The sequence below is a fragment of the Mytilus edulis genome, chromosome 1 (genome assembly GCF_963676685.1).
Source record: "Mytilus edulis chromosome 1, xbMytEdul2.2, whole genome shotgun sequence".
In the NCBI taxonomy this organism is placed as follows: domain Eukaryota; kingdom Metazoa; phylum Mollusca; class Bivalvia; order Mytilida; family Mytilidae; genus Mytilus; species Mytilus edulis.
In genome coordinates, this window is record NC_092344.1 from 23,750,183 (window position 1) to 23,767,600 (window position 17,418).

Consider the following 17,418-nt stretch of genomic DNA (forward strand, 5'->3'; position numbering starts at 1 on the left):
ACAAACGAGACGATTTTAATTTTGAAATTATCAATTTCCCCCACCATTGGACTTAACAATGTTGAGATGGAGCCTGTTAATACACAAGAAATTCTTATCCAGATCTATAGTTAATATTTACAAAGTGTACTTCAAAGAAAGAGTTTAAAATTCCATGCATGTGGGTTTTTTTAATTACTCAGGTTTATATATAAGATATTTTATAGTCTGAGTTATATAGCATTCAGCGGCAGGATGATGCATCATATTTAGTTTTGTGACCCATCAAAATTGAAATTTATCATGAAGGTAGAGAAGTTATTGTTTCTAGTAATGTGACATGTTCTATTTGCATGTAACTCAGATATTTATCAAAGACAGATACTAAGTACAGATTTAAGCTTTCATCTTTATTATTTTGTTAATCAAGTTAATCTTAAATATAAACTTATTCAAGTTATTGAAATATATATATATCTATCTATATCTCTGTTAATTTAAATTTATTTATATAGCAGTCAGAGAAAGGTCTGCATTTTGAAGAACAGGTTAAGATGAGGGAGCAACCATTTGATTTTATTTGTTTATTTATTTTAATTTAATTTTCTTTTTTGGGGAGGGGGAGGGTATGAAAAATTTATCCTGCATTTTTTTAATATTTTTTGCTCTATTCATTCCAGACATTATCAAGGTATGTCTGAATCGACTGTGACAGAAACATCCAGGATGAACTGGTTAGGAGTATAATAGTTCTTTGGGAAATTTGTACTAAAAAGTAATTTTACAAACTTGAAGAAAATATGTGAATGCATATCTTTCTGTTTTTGCAAATTCTGGTCTGCTAATTCTGTGTAGCTCAGTGGTTCCCTAGTAAGATGTTGTATTGTGTTTCGCATTTTTGGATATAGATTTTCTTTTTGCGTATGGTTTAATACAGTTTGAGTTTATTTCAGTTTATTTTGATTCTGTAGCTCCAGTTCCTATTGGTAATTGGCGAGCTCTTGACAAAAATTGCATTTGTGAGAATGTTATGAAAAGGAATCATTTATATTACATCTAAATACTTCAAAAGTTTTTTCTATAAACAAATCACCAAGACGTTACATTAAAAGGACAAACTTTTTACTCCTCATCGTGTAATTTTACGGCAGTTTTCTTGTTTTCTTTTCCTTTATTAAACATGTCCTTCAATGGAATTGATTTGTGGCCCAATTTGTATTAAGCGTTTGTACTTGATTATCACTTTTGTTTACGGCCGTAGTTGTCTTGTTCATTTTCAAATTTTAAAAGGTTCAAAATGAAATCATACATGTTTCCTCCCTACATGTTTCTTGTGGGAAACGTCTTTGAAAACTGTGAACTTGAGAACAAGTATAACTAAGTGACAGATGATTTAAAAAAAAATAGCGATTCTTATATACAATGAATGGTTGTATATGCCTAAGCAATTACATAGATTATCAAAACCAAAATTTATAGTAAACAAATGCCGTAGCAGTTGTAGTTCTTTTCGGTAATCATCGAGCCCTTACAGAAACGTTGTTGGTGAGAAAGTAATTGCATGAAATCATTTCAGTTAAATCTGATCACTTCAAAATATTTTTAAGTAAACTAATCACAAAAAACGTTAAATTAAAATGAAAACATGTTTTCTCCTTTTAAAAGAGTAGTTTTATGATAGCTATCTTGTTTTCTTTTGCTTTATTAAATATGTCCTTCACCGGAATTGATCTGTGGCCCAATTTGTATTCAGTGTTTGTATTTGATTATCACTTTTGTTTACGGCCGTAGTTGTTTTGTTCATTTTCAAATTTTAAAAGGTTCAAAATGAAATCTTTTTTTTCTTCTTCTTCTTCGGAAGTCCACCCTATTTACAGGGTAACCGCATTAAAAATATCCTAGTTTTAGATAATTTTTAAAAAATGCGTAGTTATTTATAAAATATTAAAAAATTGAATAGGTTTAAATAAGTAACTTAGTTTTAGTAAAACAAAAATGATTAGGATAAAAGGTAAAACCTTGTATTCACACTGTACAGATAATACTACCATAATGATTAAAACACTGATTAATTCAAAATAAAAAAAACAAGAATGTGTCCATAGTACACGGATGCCCCACTCGCACTATCATTTTACATGTTCGCTGGACCACGAAATTGGGGTCAATACTTTAATTTGGCATTCAAATTAGAAAGATCATATCATAGTTAACATGTGTACTAAGTTTCAAATTGATTGGACTTTAACTTCATCAAAAACTACCTCGACCAAAAACTTTAACCTGAGCTTCACACTATCTTTTTCTTTTTTCAGTGGACATATCCAACTATAGCAGTCATCACGTGACTTTTGTGACGTCACACATCACCCGTATCAAGTCCAAGTAAATTGTATAGAAATGCATAGGGGCTTTCTGGAATCGTTGAAATACATTACTTTAAGTTCATGATACTAAAAGTGTGGGTCTATGTAGTAATTCCTCATGTATTTAGAAATATAAATATTCCTTTTGGAATAGTTTAAATTTTGATCTTCTCCCTTCCAAATGCTTTTGAAAATTTGTCTTGTTGCCTCGATAGTTCACACTGTTAAATCATACAACTACGATAAATATTGGATTTTCTGTCGTCTTTAACCTTAAATTGCGATTTAAACAAAACAGATGGAATAATTGTGGGTCTTTGTGCTTATTATTATATTCATAAATATTTGAAATATCGTATATAGAATAGTTTAATTTTCTAGTATGTCCCTTCCAAATTGATTTGAAAATAAGCTATTTTCAGAAAATCTGCTATTATTTTTCAAGATGGCGACCAAATTGACAGCGTGGGGCGACATGGTAAAAATATTATTTGTAAGATTTTTACAATGAAAATTAAATAACTGTTGGATGCTCGCGTTTTCAGTCATTGTCTTACCTTAAAGCAGCATGTAATCGAACATTGGTTCCTTTTTATCAAGCTTCAACATGCTGTTGTTATTTTTATAAAATTTTGAAAAATGGCGAACAAATAATTTTCAAACGTAGAGGATGTTCGACACTTATTTTGTTAATGCACATAATTCAATTTATTTTCACTGTTTATATTGCAATTAAATATGACACGTTATTGTAACTATAAGAATAGCCTTAAACATAGCTAGATTAAGGAGATATTAATTAAGTCATAACATCAACGTGATCAAAGAAAACAAACATGGCACCTAATCACGATGTAAGTTTTGACAATACCCATGTAGATGCATGTTTTGACAATACCTATGCCGGTTAGTGTTGTCCGATTTTAAATGAAATTCTGTGCAATATTATTTTATATTCATAAAAGAAAAATTTTCTTTAAATAATTCATCAGGTAACCAGTAAAAAAATCCTAATTGAACCAGTCACATGCAGAGTTATCGAACGTTATTATGACTGTAATAGTTGCATATGCCATGAAATTGGAGCCCATGGTAAAGGGGCATTATGTTTTCTGGTCTGTGCCTCCGTTCGTTCGTCCGTTCTTTCGTTCGTTCGTCCGTTCATCTCGCTTCAGGTTAAAGTTTTTGGTCGAGGTAGTTTTTGATGAAGTTGAAGTCCAATCAATTTGAAACTTAGTACACATGTTCCCTATGATATGATCTTTCTAGTTTTAATGTCAAATTAAGGTATTGACCCCAATTTTATGGTCCACTGAAGAAAGAAAAAGATAGTGTGAAGCTCAGGTTAAAGTTTTTGGTCGAGGTAGTTTTTGATGAAGTTAAAGTCCAATCAATTTGAAACTTAGTACACATGTTAACTATGATATGATCTTTCTAATTTGAATGCCAAATTAAAGTATTGACCCCAATTTCGTGGTCCAGCGAACATGTAAAATGATAGTGCGAGTGGGGCATCCGTGTACTATGGACACATTCTTGTTTTTTTTATTTTGAATTAATCAGTGTTTTAATCATTATGGTAGTATTATCTGTACAGTGTGAATACAAGGTTTTACCTTTTATCCTAATCATTTTTGTTTTACTAAAACTAAGTTACTTATTTAAACCTATCAATTTTTTAATATTTTATAAATAACTACGCATTTTTTAAAAATTATCTAAAACTAGGATATTTTTAATGCGGTGACCCTGTAAATAGGGTGGACTTCCGAAGAAGAAGAAGAAAAAAAAGATTTCATTTTGAACCTTTTAAAATTTGAAAATGAACAAAACAACTACGGCCGTAAACAAAAGTGATAATCAAATACAAACACTGAATACAAATTGGGCCACAGATCAATTCCGGTGAAGGACATATTTAATAAAGCAAAAGAAAACAAGATAGCTATCATAAAACTACTCTTTTAAAAGGAGAAAACATGTTTTCATTTTAATTTAACGTTTTTTGTGATTAGTTTACTTAAAAATATTTTGAAGTGATCAGATTTAACTGAAATGATTTCATGCAATTACTTTCTCACCAACAACGTTTCTGTAAGGGCTCGATGATTACCGAAAAGAACTACAACTGCTACGGCATTTGTTTACTATAAATTTTGGTTTTGATAATCTATGTAATTGCTTAGGCATATACAACCATTCATTGTACATAAGAATCGCTATTTTTTTTTAAATCATCTGTCACTTAGTTATACTTGTTCTCAAGTTCACAGTTTTCAAAGACGTTTCCCCCAAGAAACATGTAGGGAGGAAACATGTATGATTTCATTTTGAACCTTTTAAAATTTGAAAATGAACAAGACAACTACGGCCGTAAACAAAAGTGATAATCAAGTACAAACGCTTAATACAAATTGGGCCACAAATCAATTCCATTGAAGGACATGTTTAATAAAGGAAAAGAAAACAAGAAAACTACCGTAAAATTACACGATGAGGAGTAAAAAGTTTGTCCTTTTAATGTAACGTCTTGGTGATTTGTTTATAGAAAAAACTTTTGAAGTATTTAGATGTAATATAAATGATTCCTTTATATAACATTCTCACAAATGCAATTTTTGTCAAGAGCTCGCCAATTACCAATAGGAACTGGAGCTACAGAAGATTTGCTACAGAATCAAAATAAACTGAAATAAACCCAAACTGTATTAAACCATACGCAAAAAGAAAATCTATATCAAATAATGCGAAACACAGTACAACATCTTACTGGGAACCACTGAGCTACAAAGAATTAGCAGACCAGAATTTGCCAAAACAGAAAGATATGCATTCACATATTTTCTTCAAGTTTGTAAAATTACTTTTTAGTACAAACATGGCAAATTTTCCCAAAGAACTATTATACTCCTAACCAGTTCATCCTGGATGTTTCTGTCACAGTCGATTCAGACACCTTGTTAATGTCTGGAATGAATAGAGCAAAAAATACAAAAAATGCAGGAAACAGATTACAACTAAAAAAAATGCAGGATAAATTTTTCATACCCTCCCCCTCCCCAAAAAGAAAATTAAATTAAAATAAATAAACAAATAAAATCAAATGGTTGCTCCCTCATCTTAACCTGTTCTTCAAAATGCAGACCTTTCTCCGACTGCTATATAAATAAATTTAAATTAACAGAGATATAGAGATATATATATATATTTCAATAACTTGAATAAGTTTATATTTAAGATCAACTTGATTAACAAAATAATAAAGATGAAAGCTTAAATCTGTACTTAGTATCTGTCTTTGATAAATATCTGAGTTACATGCTAATAGAACATGTCACATTACTAGAATCAATAACTTCTCTACCTTCATGATAAATTTCAATTTTGATGGGTCACAAAACTAAATATGATGCATCATCCTGCCGCTGAATGCTATATAACTCAGACTATAAAATATCTTATATATAAGCCTGAGTAATTAAAAAAAACCACATGCATGCATGGAATTTTAAACTCTTTCTTTGAAGTACACTTTGTAAATATTAACTATAGATCTGGATAAGAATTTCTTGTGTATTAACAGGCTCCATCTCAACATTGTTAAGTCCAATGGATCTCATTAGATCCCTCTTTACAAGTGATCTCTAAAATTAGTCTCACATGTAATTGTAACACCTTCTGCCTTATGAACTCAATTAGTACTATACAATGATTGGTAATATTGCTCTTAATTGTTACCCCTTGTCATCCCAGGACATATTGGAAAGTCATGATCTGAATCATGGCTTTTGTGATTCTACTCCTGTTTTAACGATTTACATTTATCATCGCTCTTTTACTTTTAATTCCACAAAACAATACACACAGTACCCACTTTATTGTAATGTTATTCAATAATAAATATTAGAAAGTTTTCAAAAAGCTGCTCTAATCGGTGTTTTCAATTGTTAATTGAATGATATGAATAGTTAAGATTATTATTTAATAAATAAATTTGGTGTTTTTACTGTCTTCTGATTGGTTAAAATTATTAGTTTTATTTTCAATGTTGTCAATTTTGATGGCGACACGCCCACTCTGACGTTGAGTATTCATACGCCAACATGTGTGTACACTTGTTATTGTTAATATAAATAATATAAAAAGTTCTTTGAGCCTTGTTTTTGATAGAAATTTATTTATAATGAATGGCAATGATTTATTTTGATTTTATTGAACCATAAAACTAATTTTTGACTCTTCACATTTTACATAATCCGCTTCACGGATTATTCAATGTGAAGAGTCAAAAATTAGTTTTATGGTTCAATAAAATCAAAATAAATAATAGCCATTCATTAATAGTTTTGTCTTTCTAGGTGAATGTGATGGCTCTATGTCTTTGTATAAGAGAGTCCGTGAAAATGATGAGGGCCAATGGAGTTGATGATGGTCATATCATTAATATAAACAGGTGAAATCTTTAGGTTAAGTGTAGTTTTAAATCAAATATTAGGTTGATATAAGAATTATTTCATAAACAAATAGATACTTTAATGTTTCTTTATCATATATTATATTGTTATTAACTGGCTGTTTCTGTATTGGCCTCCGCTCGAGACCTGTAGGGTCAAGGGGCAATACAGCTGACCGAGAATTTATACCAGTGCCAATACAGAAACAGCCAGTTCTTAAACACTTTTATTAAATAATCCAACTTTTTCAATACAGACTTGTTCTGAATGCTGTATTACATACATCAAATGTGAATATAAGGCCAATATTTCCAATACGGACTGGCAATGATGTGAATATAAGGCCAATATTTCCAATATGGGCTGGCAATGATGTGATTATAGGGTCAATATTTCCAATACGGACTGGCAATGATGTGATTATAGGGCCAATATTTCCAATATTGGCAATAAATACTTTTTCAGTATTGGACCGGGCCGAAAAGCAATATAGATCACATGATTTATATGACCAGGAAGACGTCACCAGTTTGACACATGCTGTTTTGGTAGTTTTAGGGCTGTTTTAAAGAACACCTAAATGTCAAATAAACTTAATGTAATTTTTTTCCCTCCAATTGCAAGTTATTTCAAGCATAACTGTCAAGTTTTGTCTCAGTCAGAGCTATAGTTTCAGAGAAAATCACTATAATGTAAGGCCATATCCTACGGCAATTTCAGTCAAATTTCTTCACACTTATTTCAGTGTATCATTATAAAATGCAGTGTTGACTAATATCTGATCATAAACTCATGATCTATGCATTCAAACAATTAAATAGAATACAAAAGACAACTTTAAGATGATAAACAATTTTATTGCACCTTTTAGAGTTCATTTGAAGGTCTGTTTTAGTCTGTTTTGGTCCATTTTTCCTCCATCCTTCCTTTATCATCAAAATATCATCAAAACTTGATATCTTTTGTCTAACAAATAAAATAAATGTGATTATTTTCCCACAAAAATGAAATAAATGTAATGTTAAATCAATAATTAAAGTGTTTTAGCTGATAGAACTGTCTCTATAAATGTTAACAGTCTACACGGAAGTTTCAATAAGGCCTTCTGTGTAACTTGAGTTTTTGGTCTGTTCCCCTAGTGTGACAAATAACGGTTCCCTTTCAGTCAATCATTTATTGTTACTGGTATCAAAGTCTTTTTATTTACTCATAACAGTATATTTCTAATAGATTTACACAAAAAAGTCCTCTTTCTTGTATTTTATATTAGAAAATGGGGAGAAAGAGTAATAGAAAAATACCTCAAAATGTTTTTAAAAAGGGTTATGTCCCTTGGAATGCTGGTACAAAAAATATATTGGTAAGAATTATAAAGTTTAAGTATGTGAAACTGGATTCTGATGTGTATAAATCCAGGGCAAATAAGTGTTTAGATGATTTATTGTCTGTGCAAAATGAAGACGGCACGATGGCAAATTGTAAACTTTTGCGGCCAAAACAACAAAAAAACATGACAATAGTTGATACTTACTCTAATGCTGAAGTGTCATCTGCTGACCACTTCACATATAAAAATTTTCAACAAAATGCTCTTCAGAACATGGTTTACACTGAAATAAAAAATTCACATGTTGTATAAACAAAACTGTAAGGGTAATTTAAAATGTAACACAATAATCTAAATACAGCTTTGTCTGTCCACCCATTTTACTTAGAAAACACCCGTAAACCCCCATTTCAAGGCAATTTTACCTCAAACGTGCTTTCAGTGTCTAAATCCATTCCGAAAAGTCCATGTTTACAATGTATGAACTGGTTTATTAATAACTTTTAAAAATGAAAGTACAATAAGGTCAATAGTGCACATGTAGTTTCCCTAAATAGGTGTTATACCACCATTGATTTTTCCCTATTAGTCTTTGTTAAATTGGCACTTTTAAAAAAATTGTACAGTATTTACCTTTATTTCAACTAAAGAAATACTTTGCATGTACATGTATAAAGTTTAATCCTTTCCAGTGATACAGTGAAAATTTCACACTACATTTCATTGCATATAAGATAGTACCCAACACCGGAAGTAAACAACCCAATTTTTACACTATTATTTACTGGTTACCTGCTTTGGTAACTATGTAACCTTAACGTTCCAAAATATTTTATAAGACCATCAAATAAAAAAAGAATGATGCTTTCAGACTTCCAATATACATATTTACGACTCAGAAAAATTTAAGTGCATTGAAATGCAGGGTTAATTTTCTACAACTGTCAAATTCAAGGGAATATTTTTTTAGGCCTACTTTCGTATGCAACCGGATGCGACGTACCATGATTTGGTGGTATTACACCTAAAATCATTTAATTTAATAAACAGTAATAATATGGGATTGCTAGATGATATGATGCACATGCATTTATTCTCTTTGCATTCATTATTGAAAGAAGCCAAATTTTTATTGAATATTTAATGTTCAGTGGCAAATATAGTCGTGTGTTTATCCGTCTACTGTTTGAAACAGCAGGAATATACAAGATTAAGTTATACAAGCTGAAGATGCATACAGATAATTTTCTGAAAAATAAGCTAATGAAAATATGAAACTTTAATTGTTTTGGTCTAACTGGAACGATGCATTGGTGCTTTAAGTAGACGCTGTTTGATTGTCATTCATGAAAATGAGTTTACTTTATCATTCCTACAGTCAGGGGTACTACTTGTACAAGTGTATTTTATTTACTTGAAGAAGTAAAAAAAATATACACATATAAGTAAATTTGTAGGATACTTATACAAGTGAATTTTATTTACTTGTATAGGTAAAAAAAATTGGCTTAGTTACATTGTACATGTTGTATGTCCCTTAGGCATTCAGAATTTTTTTACTTGTATAAGTAAAAAATCATCCTTTCTTCTTTTCTTGAATTCTTTGCTCTAATAGAATTTTAAATTGTGTACCCTTTGCAGATGTCTTTACTAATCATTTAAGTGTAATTTCATGGACACTGAGAGTCCCATTTGTCTGTTATCTTCTTAACACTGCTCATTTACAAGCCCCAAAGGAGCAATTTTTGATTGCCTTGCGCTAATATACAAGATCTTTGCTCAATCAGTTTCATTGATGAATTAATGAGATGAAACATTGAAGTTTAATGAAAATTTGAGCAAACCTGGGAAAAATCATTAAAGGCATGATTTTACATCTCAAAAATTGGGGATTTTTGTGGGATTGTAGGAAAAATTTACTTATGCAAGTAATTTTTTCAAAAAATTAAGGGGAGATTATTCAAACATTATTTATTTACTTATATGTGTATATTTTTTTTTCACTTCTTCAAGTAAATAAAATACACTTGTACAAGTAGTACCCCTGACTGTCCTATATTTAAAGTTTATCTGGACATCGTTGTGGCAAAGCACACTTTTATTCAGCTACTAAACATGCAGTGACTGCATTAACTGAAGGCATTAGATGGGAACTTAGAGAAATAAACAGTCATATCAAAATAACAGTAAGTTTAGCAGTATTAACAAAACTTTGGTCTTATAAAAATGTTCACTATAAAGTTATTAAGAAAAATATCTTCTACAGGTCACAGTGGTTTCCAAAATGACTGACTTTTTTAGCTCACCTGGCCCAAAGGGCCAAGTGAGCTTTTCCTATCACTTAGCTTCTGTTGTCCTGTGTCGTACGGCGTCGTCGTCATCGTTGTCCGGTGTCGTTAACTTTTACAAAAATCTCCTCCTCTGAAACTACTGGGCCAAATTTAAACAAACTTGACCACAATCATCATTGGGGTATCTAGTTTAAAAATTGTGTCCGGTGACCCGCCAAAATAACCAAGATGGCCGCCATGGCTAAAAATGTATATTTTGGCTTATAACTCTGAAACCAAAGCATTTAGAGCAAATCTGTTTGTGGGGTAAATTTGTTTATAAGGTCAAGATCTATCTGCCCTGAAATTTTTAGATGAATCAGACAATGTGTTTTTGGGTTGCTGCCCCTGAATTGGTAATTTAAAGGAAATTTTGTTCGTTTTCGGTTGTTATCTTGAAAATTATTATAGATAGAGATAAACTGTAAACAGCAATTATGTTCAGCAAAGTAAGATCTACAAAGAAGTCTGCGTAATCAAAATGGTCAGTTGACCCCTTAAGCAGGTAGTCATTTTTTACCAAATTTTCATAAAATCTTCTCCTATGAAACTACTGGACCAAATTTAACGAAACTTAGCCAAAATCATTATTAGGGTATCTAGTTTAAAAATTGTGTGCTGTGACCTGGCCAACCAACCAAGATGGCCGTAATGGCTAAAAATAGAACATAGGGGTAAAATGTAGGTTTTGGCTTATAACTCTGAAACCAAAGCATTTAAAGCAAATCTTACAAAGGGATTAACTTGTGTATATAAAGTTAATATCTATCTGCCCTGAAATATTCAGATGAATTGGATAACTGGTTGTTGGGTTGCTGACCCCCAATTGGTAATTTTTAAAGAAATTTAGCCATTTTTGGTTATTATCTTGAATACTATTATAGATAGAGATAAATTGTAAACAGCAATAATGTTCAGCAAATTAAGATCTTCTAATAAGTCAACATTACAAAAAATGGTCAGTTGACCCCTTAAGGAGTTATTGCCCTTTATAGTAATTTTTTAACAATTTTCATTAATTTGGTAAATTTTGGTAAGTTTTTACAAAGTGTTTTCCTCTGTAACTAAAGGGCCAAGTTCATTACAGATAGAGAAAATTGTAAGTTGGAAGAATGATCAGTAAAGTATGATCTACAAACACATCACCATCACCAAAACACAATTTTGTCATGAATCCATCTGTTTCCTTTGTTAAATATATGCACATAGACCAAGGTGAGCGACACAGGCTCTAAAGAGCCTCTAGTTTTTCTTAATTTCTCCATAATCCATCAGAGAATATGAATGTAGGTTGTTACATTTTACACAATAGTGTTCTTTGATAGTACTCCATTTTGTTTACAGCAATTTTGTAGAATTTTTTTCTATTTCTTTTTCCAGAAAAACACACATTTGAGTTCATTTCACATTAATAATCCAATTAGCACATTGTGTAGAAAAGTATTACCAATTAAGTTTCCTCTTCAGTATAGACCTGCAGGATCTGTTGATGATCATAAAAACCAAGATATCTGACCTATAAATACACAAAATATTTTTTTTTTATTATATTATTCAGTTATTTTATTGTTGTTTTTAATTTTGTTTATGTCACAAGTATAATGTTACTTATATGACAAATAAAAGATTATTATTCTATTATAAATCGAGAAAAAAACAGCAATATAAATAAGCTTATTTTATCACGTTTTAAGGAACATTTTGAGAAACTTTCATTTGATATTCTTACTTGTCATGCTTATGAGTTCTCTTATTTCAGTGCTTTGTGTCCAAGATTTAATATTCGTTGTTTAGTGCCTTGTAGTGATATTTAAAGTTGAGCCACTTGCAATAGTTGTTATAGAATGTTCATATGCTGTGTTTTAATATTTGAACCACTATCCTATATTCTGGTCAGGTTGAGTGCTCACAGACATGAGGCCTAAATTAATATATTGTTTGTTTCCCTAATCCCTACTCTGACAAGCCAGGTGTGGGTGGGTAGGTAGGTAAATTATTCTATTTTTCCCAAAAGCCTGAATATTATCAGATGATCGGGCATTTAGCCCGAAAATCAGAAATGAATAAAATAATATTTGGCTTAGTTTTGACAATAAAATTTTATGAGTAGGGCCATTTTTGCAGGGTCGGTCGGGATTGGGGAAACAAACAATATTTTATATTAGGCCTGATTTTTTTTATTAATTGTTATTGACTTTGAACATGTTGAACTTAATTGGATTGTTTAAATCTTTACATGTTGAGATCTTTAATGGCTGACCTATAAAGGAAGTGTTTTCTCATTATTGAAGGCAGGCCCATGATTGGCCTTTAATTTCTTGCATCCGCTACATTGAACTCTGGTGGATAAGTCATTCATTTACCATACCACATTTTCTTATTTTTATATGAGTCATCCTTCAAAGGCAATTACTTTTATTACTGTAATTCAGAAATTATCTAAACTTTTTAGTAATGCGAATAATGTGACTGGGTGAGTCAGAGTATCGCAAAAAGGAAGAAATCATATTTTGATAACAGAAACATATATATATAATTATATATATCATGTAACTATATAGATCTTTATGCAGATTTTTTTTGTAATCACAAAAAGTTGTCCATTCCCTGAAAAGTCTGAATTTACAGTATATATATATATAGAAGTGGTCTTACCATTTAGGCCTTGTTGTATTTTGTTTATCTTGTTTTGCCGCTCATTTCTACTGTAACTGTTTATATTTTTCATTATTTTTCTATATTTCTTGTCCTATAAAACATAAAAAGGGTAAAAACTATTATTAAATATCAGTTTGTGTTTTTCTTTATATGCAGTTATATTTAAAAAGAATGGAATATTTGTGCTATTTCATTTCACAAACTTTTTGCCAGTCATGACTTTCACCCTGGTCAATAGTTTAAAAAACAAACTTTCCCATACTTTTTCTTTGTGTTCGTACTTATTTTTCATTGGACGACAAAGACATGATTCAACTATTCTTCTATGATTTGTTTCACTTGACTACGTTAAACTCTGAAATATTGTTTACAGTATAATCTGTATGTTACGGAAGCCGTAAGGGGACACACAAAACATTAGAAAATATTTTTTTTAATTCGAGATCACGATAAAACATTACCGTTTTACCGAGATCTCGATAAAAAATATATCGTTATCTCGATAAAACGAAATTGTTATATCGAGATCTCGATAAAAAAATATATCGTTATCTCGATAAAACGAAACTGTTATATCGAGATCTCGGATTATTAAATCGTTATCTCGGTTTAATATATCGAGATCTCGATAAAAAATATATCGTTATCTCGAGAAAACGAAACTGTTATATCGAGATCTCGGATTATTATATCGTTATCTCGAGAAAACGAAACTTTAATATATCGTTATCTCGAGAAAACGAAAGAGTTCTATCGAGATATCGGATTATTAAATCGTTATCTCGGTTTAATATATCGAGATCTCGATAAAAAATATATCGTTATCTCGAGAAAACGAAACTGTTATATCGAGATCTCGGATTATTATATCGTTATCTCGAGAAAACGAAACTGTTATATCGATATCTCGGATTATTAAATCGTTATCTCGGTTTAATATATCGAGATCTCGATAAAAAATATATCGTTATCTCGAGAAAACGAAACTGTTATATCGAGATCTCGGATTATTATATCGTTATCTCGAGAAAACGAAACTGTTATATCGTTATCTCGAGAAAACGAAACTGTTATATCGAGATCTCGGATTATTAAATCGTTATCTCGGTTTAATATATCGAGATCTCGAGAAAAAATATATCGTTATCTCGAGAAAACGAAACTGTTATATCGAGATCTCGGATTATTATATCGTTATCTCGAGAAAACGAAACTGTTATATCGAGATCTCGGATTGCTAGTTATCACGTGTTAACTGATAACAAAATGGCGGATCAAGAGGTGGCAGGCAACCCGGCAGAAGGAGTAAGTATGATTTGTCTGTTTCAAAGCTTGTTTGAATGACTGTTCACTCGATATGCATGATAAAGAAGCACGGAAAGTTACTTCCAATATTTGATGCGATAAGGATGTTTCACTATTATAGGTGCATTCACATAGGAATATATGATACGGGTAAGAAATCTGTATGGCAATATGTGAGTGAAGCAATTTCACAAATTCGTCAATTAGTCAATTTTTACACCAAACAAACATGTCTTATGTTGAACTTGTACTGTTACACCACTGTCCCAGGTTAAGGGAGGGTTGGGATCCCGCTAACATGTTTAACCCCGCCACATTATGTATGTATGTGCCTGTCCCAAGTCAGGAGCCTGTAATTCAGTGGTTGTCGTTTGTTGTTGTGTTACATATAGAAAAGAAGAGGGGTATGATTGCCAATGAGACAACTCTCCACAAGGGACCAAAAATGACACAGAAATTTATAAATACCGAGCCGCGTCAAAGAGTAATCACCAAAATAAACATTAAAAAAAGAAAGAGAGGGGTGAGTAAATAAACAGACAACTAAACTCCAAAATGTAAAACAGCATGACAAAGCCATGGTCCAAAGCGAAAAACGGTTATAAGACACACAGTAATCAATAAAAGTGAAAACACAGACAAAAATGGCCAGGATCAAGTTCCACAAACCCTTACAAAAAAAAAGTATGATGCTATTTATAATTCAATCACATTTGGTGGTGAATGACCATTATAAACAGCCGTGAAGGTTACAAATAAGGGGTTTCATAGTGTTTATTATCCTTTAATTGTTGAAATTATAACTCTTAAAATTTTGATATCAAAAGTTACCCACATCTGAAAATAAAGTTACAGACAGTCTGCTGAGATTCGATAAAAAAAGTTAGGGATGTCATGCATTTTTTAAAGTCGGCCTTGCGCTTTAGTGAACTCTAAATTAACAAGTAAATGGTAATTGTAAGTGATTTCGTTATTCAAAAATCCTATAAATATTTACATACTGCATGAAAAACGTTGCAAAAGGTAGATTTTGTATGAATTAGATATCAACGAGTTAAAAGAGTCCGCCATCTTTTGCTGTGGGTAACATTAAGCACAGTGATGTATATGTTACCTCCTGTAAGAGTCACTGTACATGTATGTTGTTGATAAACTAACATTAATCAGGCGGTTAGTTTTTTCGTTTGAATTGTTTTACATGTCCTTTAGGGGCCTTTATAGCTGACTATGCGGTACAGGCTTTGCTCATTGTATGAGGCCGTACGATGACCTATAGTGATTAACTTCTGTGTCAGTCATTTGGTCTCTTGTGAAGAGTTGTCTCATTGACAATAACACCACACTTTCTTTTTTATATGTAAGGCCTGAGGTGGAGAGCTGAATTAAATGTATAGAGTAAATACAGGGTCAGTAACATAGAGTGATTGTTATCGACATCATTATGTCCATTTTGTTTATCTGTTATCAAAAGTATGAAGCCACTAAAGGGATTTTGACGAAACATTGCCATAATCCTCTTTATGGTATATCTTCTTAAAAAATTGTGTCACACATAGCCATTTTCCGAAAAACATGGCTGCCGTTACTAAAAAATAGACCTTGGAGATGTAGACAGCCTATTTGGCCATATCTTGGACTATTATACTAAAAAAAAAAAAAATGCTTATCCAAGCAATCACCTATGAATATGACTTTACAACAAACCGAACTTGCGTATCTCTTTTCAATCAAAAGTTATAAGACATTTTATGAATCATACTTTAATACCGTCTTCGGTTAACCTTCGTATGTCCATCTTTTGCTATCGTATATACTTTCGGCACCCTCGTATAGACTTCGTTATTCATCGTACTTGATTCGGTCACTTTTGGGTATTTTAAAGAGATCGGGACCAACTTCGTACGAACTTACAATTTTCGCATTCGGGTGTCCATCGTATATAAAAATCGGGACAGTGTGACGCGGGCATAAGTGAATTGTTATTTTAATTGTTATACATTCAAATTGCTAAATGAACACCCTAAGGGGTCATGCCATTTACATTTATAGAATTGAAAGGGAAGATTAGTGTTACATAAACAAATCTGTGTTCTAATCTGAATAATTACTTATTAATTAGTGACGGTACATATACATAAATTTAAATGTATTTTTTTTCTTACTTCTTAATAAGAGTTGTACTTATTTGAAAAAACAAGAATGTGTTATATTAGGGGTAATAGACCTGTAAATGTCAGTTTTCCCAACTGAAATTATTTCTACAATTATAGCTTTTCTCTCTGGTCAATACTTATAGCTTAATATAGGGGTAAATCTATATCGCCCCGGTTATTATCCCAAGACTCCAATATCAGCCTGAGACGTAGTCGAGGGCCGATATGGGAAGAGAGATGATAGTCGTGCTGATATGGATTTACCCATATATTAATCTATTCATCAAATTCTTCCGACAATAAGGTAGAATAACATTGGAAGCTGATATGGATTTTCTGCCCTGGTTGATACGGCCATATTAGCCTGGGTAGTGACGTCATTGGGCTGGTACAGGGTTATCAGTCCAGGTTTTGCAAATACGGCTTGTCTCCTTCCAATCGTTACACATGTGCAAAAAGCACTGTATAAGGCATGACGTATATGATGAGAGATTGTATCTGCCTGACAAATGAATATCAACACTTGTTACAGGCCAAAGTCCAATGTTGATATACATATGGCATTTGGATATTATAACCTTGTATTGACCTGAGAGGAAAACTACAATTGTTATATTATCAATAAAAAATAACAAATCTTAGATTGCTCAACTATTTATGGTAACATACTGCATCGATTGTTCAATTTGATTATGTATTATGTTTTTTGCTCACCTGAAGCAAAGGGTCATCATGGTCATGTGAGCTATCACGCTACCATCATTTGTCATCTGTCATAGATTAGATTACCGGTAATGATATATTACATTGTCCCATGGAAGACTTCCATGATTGTCCTATCACAAT

The 17,418-nt window shown here is 31.5% G+C and overlaps 1 protein-coding gene and 2 long non-coding RNA genes across 3 annotated transcripts in view; 2 read left to right on the forward strand and 1 right to left on the reverse strand.

Moving 5' to 3' along the window:
* The window catches only part of LOC139528498 (uncharacterized), a 403,824-nt gene that overhangs the window by 137,283 nt on the left and 249,123 nt on the right, over positions 1-17,418 (forward strand). The window lies entirely within an intron of this gene.
* On the forward strand, positions 5,056-10,339 carry LOC139528351 (uncharacterized). The gene is made up of 3 exons (XR_011665575.1): positions 5,056-5,195; positions 6,704-6,798; positions 10,192-10,339. It is a non-coding gene; the product is annotated as an uncharacterized lncRNA (long non-coding RNA).
* On the reverse strand, positions 7,636-9,149 carry LOC139528358 (uncharacterized). The gene is made up of 3 exons (XR_011665577.1): positions 8,760-9,149; positions 8,331-8,409; positions 7,636-7,765 (listed from the first exon to the last, which is right to left on the reverse strand). It is a non-coding gene; the product is annotated as an uncharacterized lncRNA (long non-coding RNA).